Consider the following 7,282-nt stretch of genomic DNA (forward strand, 5'->3'; position numbering starts at 1 on the left):
TTTCTTTTCCACACAAACCTGCATATTTAGGCTGAGTTCTTCTCTCTGTGTGTGGTTGTGTGTGTGGTTCTGTGGGTTTGTGTGTGTGTGCGGGTTTGGTAGATGGCTATAGATTGTGTCCATTTCCCGGCTGAGCGCTCTGGTGACTCGTGGCCGTGTGGGACGGGTCCCGGGCTCCCGACCCCAGACCTGGATAACCTTTTCTCGGGCCCCTCCAAAAACCAAATCAATAGCTCCCCGGCCCGTACGCCACACTGAGGCATTCATCAGGGGGCCGCCCAAGCCTGACCCCAGAGACGCAGCTCTGTCTGGGGCTTGTTGGGTCTGGATGAATGAAGGAGAGGATGGATGGGTGGATGGAGGGTGATGGAGTGGTTGGTTCTTCTGTTTGGAGAAACGTAAAAGTAAATGACGAGGAATAAAGACAGGACGAAGGGGCTAGTGACCAAAGTCCATCTGGAACAGGATTACAGTTAATGAATTAATCACTGCATTTATATAACGTCTTTCAACTCACCCAAAGTGCTTTACAGTTCACTCCACACTCAGTAGTGGTAAGTTACTACTCTGAGACTGACAGAAGGGAGGCTGCCAATCTGTGCCATCAGACCAGAGGTGGCACTGAGTCGTTGTTTTGCGAGTCTCAATTAAGTCCCAAGTCAAAGACAGGCAAGTCGAAGTCGAGTCTTGAGTCACTGGCCCATGAGTCCAAGTCAAGTCCAGGTCATCTGCGTTGAGCTTCAAGTCATTTCAAGTCTTTAAACCAAAGTACCAAAATATTGCTTAGAATTTTGCACTTTATATGATGTTTAAACAAAAGTGTACATTATTATAGTCAGAATAGAAATAATAAAGATTTAAAAGTGCTAAATAACAGTATGTTTTTTTTAGGAGAAGCATTAAGTCTTTTCAAGTTTGAGTCAAGTCCCAAGTCACTGACCTTCAAGTCTAAGTCCAGTCCCAAGTCTTAATCCATTTAATCAAGTCAAGTCTCAAGTCCTAAAAATAGTTACTCAAGTCTAAGTCACGTTTCTCAAGTCATCACTTCTGCCTCCGACCACCAACAACACTCACGCACACTCCATTTTCTTACTAGGCAATGTAGGTAAAGTGTCTTGCCTAAGGACACAACAACAGTTTTTGCCACCGGTGGACCATTGTGGCACCTGGAATTCCCAGACGTCTCCCATCCAAGTACTAACCAAACCCGGCCTTGCTTAGATTCTGAGATTTGATGAGATCAGGCTTTCACAAGGTGGTAAGGCCACAGTTTTGTTTTTTTTTTTGTAATATTTTGTAAAATTTGTAATATATAAAAGTAAGATTGTGTTCAGAGTGCACATTGTAAACAACTCCAGGAGAGAAGAATGAAATCTGGACTGACAAACAAATACATGAACCACTAGAATTAAGTTGTTGTTGGTATGAAAAACAAAACAAAACTAAAAAAAAAAAAAAAAAAACACGTAAAAAAAAAAGTCACATGTCAGTCTTTCACCCACATTTCACCCACATATTCATCCACAAGCAGTGTTGGGAAGGTGACTTTTAAAATGTATTCCCTTACAGATTACAGATTACATACCTCAAAATGTAGTTTGTAACGTGATCCATTAAATTACTTAAATTGAGTAACGTAATCTGAATACTTTGGATTACTTGGTTTGCGTTGTCTGCTAAAAGAAAATAAAAAGCCCAGACTTTACTTAACCATATTAAAAATATTATTGATAGTAGAGGAGGAGACACGTCCACGCAGCATGATTTAGTCCTGTTTTAATCCTGGTTTAAACCTGGTTTGTACTTGGTTTAGACCTGGTTTTAGACCTGGATTAGACCTGGTTTGGACCTGGTTTTAGTCCTGGTTTAGTCCTGGTTTAGACCTGGATTAGACCTGGTTTAGACCTGGTTTAGACCTGGTTTAGTCCTGGTTTAGACCTGGTTTAGACCTGGTTTAGTCCTGGTTTAGTCCTGGTTTTAGACCTGGTTTAGACCTGGTTTTAGACCTGGTTTAGTCCTGGTTTAGACCTGGTTTTAGACCTGGTTTAGTCCTGGTTTAGACCTGGTTTAGTCCTGGTTTAGACCTGGTTTAGTCCTGGTTTAGTCCTGGTTTAGACCTGGTTTTAGACCTGGTTTAGTCCTGGTTTAGACCTGGTTTAGTCCTGGTTTAGACCTGGTTTAAACCTGGTTTGGACTTGGTTTTAGACCTGGTTTAGACCCGGTTTTAGACCTGGTTTAGTCCTGGTTTAGACCTGGTTTAGACCTGGTTTTAAACCTGGTTTAAACCTGGTTTAGACCTGGTTTAGACCTGGTTTAGTCCAGGTTTAGTCCTGGTTTAGACCTGGTTTAGACCTGGTTTAAACCTGGTTTGGACTTGGTTTTAAACCTGGTTTAAACCTGGTTTAGACCTGGTTTTAAACCTGGTTTAAACCTGGTTTAGACCTGGTTTAGTCCTGGTTTAGACCTGGTTTAGTCCTGGTTTAGTCCTGGTTTTAGTCCTGGTTTAGTCCTGGTTTAGACCTGGTTTAGTGTCCGGCAATGAGTGGAATTACAGAAAAAAAAAAAAAAAAGGGATATAGCCCAAAATGTGAAAACAGGAAAATCCCTCTGTGTAATCCATTTATTTCAACAAAGTAACTGTAACCCAATTACCACTCACTGAAACAGTAACTGTAACTGAATACAGTTACTCATAATTTGTACTCTGATTACATAACTCCGGTACATGTAATCTGTTACTCCCCAACACTGGTCACAAGGTAGGTTAGGTGTTTTTAAATAGTTCTAAAACATTGCTTTATCTAAATACTGGTTCGGGCCTTTCCAGTCTGCATCCTTTAATACACTCTTTCACACTGTCACGCTGGAGAAATGTGTGAACAATATTTGTACATTGATTTATTTTCTGACATTTTCATCCCTGCTTCACAGCACTGTAAAACACGGACACCTTTTTGGGCGCTCTCAAACCACATCCTGGTCTGATTGGGACAGGTCTGGCTGCGCGCTGGAGTACCCCTCTCTTCTTCCGGTGATTGCGTGAGCCCCGGTCGGCCCTCGTAACGGCTCTTATGCAAGCCCCTTTTACAGGTGCAGGAAACAGGTGCGGGCTATTGATAGCATCCTGTTAGCGTAGCGGCGGAGGCTAGCGAGCGCTCCCTGGGCACTCCGACGACTAATTGTTAGCTATTTTTGTGGCCCGCTGCCAGATGGAGGAGAGAGGTAGCGCTACAGCTAACAGGTTGTAGCTTCCGGATGAAAGTAACCTCGGGGAGTCTTTAACACCTGGCTAATAGACACGTGGATGTGACGAGGTAGCGGAGACGAGACGAGGCGGTTTGTGGGCGCACGGTAAAATGTGCAAATGTAAAAGGATGAGGCAAGTGTAACATACAGGAAGAGCTGTGTTTGTGGTGAGAGAAACTAGCAGCTCTAATGCTAATGATAAAGTGTTATTTATACGGTGCTTTAAGACAGACTGGATGCATAGGTGACTTGAACGCAGAACTGCTGTTGTGAAGCTCAAAGTTGCACTATGTAAGAGTATTTTGGTGAGAGTTTTCCAGCTGCTGTTTATTAACATCCATAATATTCCACAATATGGCATTAATTTGATCTATTGCCATTAGGTCTGGGTATCATTCAGAAGTTGCCGATAAGATACATACCTCGATACATAGACCTCGATACGATATATACCTCAAAACATAGGCCACGATACAATATATATCTTGATACAGTGAGCTTACGATTTGACACGATTCAATAAAAAAATAATGGCTAAAACGTGTTTATGATTCTAAAAGTCTTTGTTAAACCACTTCTTGTGTAAAGTTCAAATGAAACACAAACATTTAAATCATCAAAACTGTGAAAATGTCAAATGTGTCACATAAACAAGTTTTCTTCCACTGAACAAACAACAAAACTAACATTGTAACAAAATAATTTAGTAAAATGTATCAAAAAATACTCTTGGCGATATATCGATACAGCAGTCCACAATAACAATATTGTTTTATCACATTAAACGATTTTGCACACCCTTAATCACCATAGATCAGGGGAGTCAAACTCAAATTCACAGAGGCCAAAATTTAAAAACTGAGACTAAGTTGTGGGCCAAACTAAATATTTATTGAAAAATTTCAACAACATCTGCATGTTTTCTCTTCTTTTGAGATATGTACTCTTAAACCTTTTCTTATGAAAATAAATGTTTAATAATAGTTTTTGCTTAAACACTGAATCCAGAACAAACATAATATAAAATAATAACAAAATGTTAAATAAATATTGTCTCTATAGCCTATATGTAACCGGTGGGCAGCTCGAATACAGATTTGATATGATCTCGCATACCAAATATAATTATATCGTGGACCAAAATTGGCCCATGGGCCTGAGTTTGACATGTCTGCCATAGATTAAAGCCAGTGGCAGATCTGTGCAGAGGCAACTCCACTAATATAAAGAATGAATGTTTTCCAAGTTTTTTTTTTATATTGTGTAAGAAATACTTGTGAATCTGATGGTAATGCATAGCAGGTAATCTCCAGTCACTTAAAAGTAGAAAAAATGCATAGCACACTCAGATGGCCCATGTCCAAAAATGTTATTTTTTTTAAATAACGTTTCGGTCAAAAAGCCTTTGTCGGATCATTTTTCTTGCATCATACTGTGGTTCAAAGCAAGAAAAATAATCTGACAAAGGTTTTTTTTTTTTGCTGAAATGTTATTTAAAAAAAAAACACACACACACACAAAAACCTTGGACATCGGCCATCTGAGTGTGCTATGCATTTTTTCTACTTTTATTTTACTGCTCCTTGCATATGCACCTCTACAAGAACTTTGGTGGGCTTTTCAGTTTCATTTGAATCTCCACTTACAATTCCAGCCAATTTTTCTTGAAAAGTCTGACTAAAATGACTTGAAGTTCAAACTGGATCTGTTTCTGAACCCTTTGGAGCGCAGACAAATAACTGACGCGCTACAGTTTTGGCCTCTGCCGACTGATCTACTCTAATTCTAGTTAGGTTCAAAGGTCTTTTTTCAAGAGTCCTTTACCAGAATATTTAAAATGTTTTAAGTAAGTGTGAGAAACCAGCAACTTGAATCCAGAACATTTGCATTTATCATATTTCCCTTGAAAGCACTTGTCTACTAGTTCAGTTAAAATATACATAAAAGATATTCCTCCATCACTAACTAATCCACCACCTTAACATTATTTGCACGTTCTACCTTGACATGATTGAAACCTAAATGGCCGTACCTCTAGCTCTGGTGAATCTGGCGGTGTTGGCGGACGAGGTGCGGGGCCGGCGGCGGGCTTGGTGTCAGGTACATGACGCCATCGCACTCCGAGCACTTCATTTTCAGAGTCTTTTCAGGAGAAAGGTGCCGCAGCCATATGACAGTAATTAACAACCGACTGAAATATCCTGTCCCCGGGCGCGAGGTGGCAACGCTCACGAACTGACTATTTGCTCATTAATTCCGCAGGCCTCAAACTCCACTGTTCACGTCTGAGGAGTGAAGAAAAAGGCCTGTACCTGACTTTTTTATTCTCGTTAAAAGACCCATATTATGCTGTTTTCTGACTGCTGTTTTTAAACTCCGTACAGCTTCACTAGAATCGCTTGGAACATTTCAGACCTGGAATTGCCTTCTCAACTGGACAAAAGGTAAAAGAAGCTGTTAACTTGAAAACAATTATTACGTGACACACTAGTTTTATCAGCTGTATCCTAGTTTTTTTTTTTTTTAGATCAGACAGACTAGACTTTTTGATTTCTTTACTTCTGTAACCTAGGTTTCATTTAGGCCCTGATTTGTTTTACTTTTTGTTCTTTTCTTTGGCACCCCAAGGACAAAACACCGAGCCACAAACAAAGCAATGTGGTCTACTCCGTTCAGTGCAGTGAAGAGTGAAGTGAACGCTACATTGGAGAAACTAAACTGCTTCACAAGAGGATGTACCAACACAGACGAGAGAGCAGCAGTGGACCTCAGTCTGCCGTACATCTCCACTTAAAAGCCACGGGCCACTCATTTGAGGACAGTGAGGTACAGATTTTAGCCAGAAAAAAGAACTGGTTCGAGAGGGGAGTGAAAGAATCCTTCTCTAAACAGAAATGGAGGCCTCAGACACCATCTATCTCAATATTTACAACTCCATCCTCAAACCTTATTCAAAACAACCAAGAGAACAACAGGTGTATCCAGGTCAGGTCCAGAGGTGTGGAAGCCTCTTTATTGTTATGTTAATTAGTCTCCACACCCTGCAAAGGTCAATAGGCCGAACTAACTCACTGAAACTGTAAACAAGTGGGTGTTAGTTACAGTTAGTTCGCTCCTCCCTGCAGATATAAGGAAGTGTCCACCAGCGTTTGACCAGAACTGAAGAAGCAGCTTGGACGAGCTGCGAAACGTCTTCAACCAAACTAACTTTTGTCCAGTCGACAAATTGAATTTTCTCCTTGCTTTGGCACGACTGGCACGCACCTGCTCCTACCAACCTTTGTTTTGTTTTTTTCGTACACCTTGGTGAACGTTTGGCCACACAAAATAAACTTGCCGAACTAAACTTTGACTCAGTCTCAATGATTGTTTTGTAGCAGTTGTGTTGAATAGGGGACATAACACCGACAATATTCCGCAGACGGGGGGTTATGTTGCGGCGGCGCTCTTAGGGACAATATTTTCACTCGCTCTTTCACAGCCCCTGATTTGGATCATTTCAGCTCTGGATTTGCCTCAACTAATCTCTAAATTAAAGGTAAAAAGTAGCTGTTAACTTGAAAACTACTCACTTCATAACATCACAAGCAGTGTTGGGAAGGTTACTCTTAAAATGTATTCCCCTACAGATTACAGATTACATACCCCAAAATGTAGTTTGTAACATAATCCTTTAAATTACTTAAAGTGAGTAACGTAATCTGAATACTTTGGATTACTTGATATTGTCATGTTTTTAAAACTACATGAATGTAGTGACCACATCCTGAAAATTCTTGTTAGTTCAGTCAAAAATATTATTGATAGAGAAATTATTTTTATATGAGACACTGCAGCCTTCAATTATGTCCACACTACTGTTATATTGTTATTAGTTTAGTCCTAGTTTAGTCCTGGTTTTAGTCCGGGTTTAGTCCTGGTTTTAGTCCTAGTTTAGTCCGGGTTTAGTCCTGGTTTTAGTCCTAGTTTAGTCCGGGTTTAGTCCTAGTTTTAGTTCTAGTTTAGTCTGGGTTTAGTCCTGGTTTTTGTCCTGGCT

General features: G+C 40.4%; 1 long non-coding RNA gene and 1 pseudogene across 1 annotated transcript; one reads left to right on the forward strand and one right to left on the reverse strand.

The window, feature by feature from the left end:
- Positions 1-1,154: 1,154 nt before the first annotated feature.
- LOC129407215 (5S ribosomal RNA) lies at positions 1,155-1,272 on the reverse strand (annotated as a pseudogene).
- Positions 1,273-4,771: 3,499 nt separating this feature from the next.
- Positions 4,772-6,592, forward strand: LOC129412185 (uncharacterized). Its single transcript, XR_008633601.1, has 2 exons — positions 4,772-5,690; positions 5,875-6,592. It is a non-coding gene; the product is annotated as an uncharacterized LOC129412185 (long non-coding RNA).
- Positions 6,593-7,282: the final 690 nt, after the last annotated feature.

Source organism: Boleophthalmus pectinirostris, unplaced genomic scaffold (genome assembly GCF_026225935.1).
Source record: "Boleophthalmus pectinirostris isolate CB_2022bp ecotype Guang Dong unplaced genomic scaffold, ASM2622593v1 HiC_scaffold_11, whole genome shotgun sequence".
NCBI classification, from domain to species: Eukaryota; Metazoa; Chordata; class Actinopteri; order Gobiiformes; family Gobiidae; genus Boleophthalmus; species Boleophthalmus pectinirostris.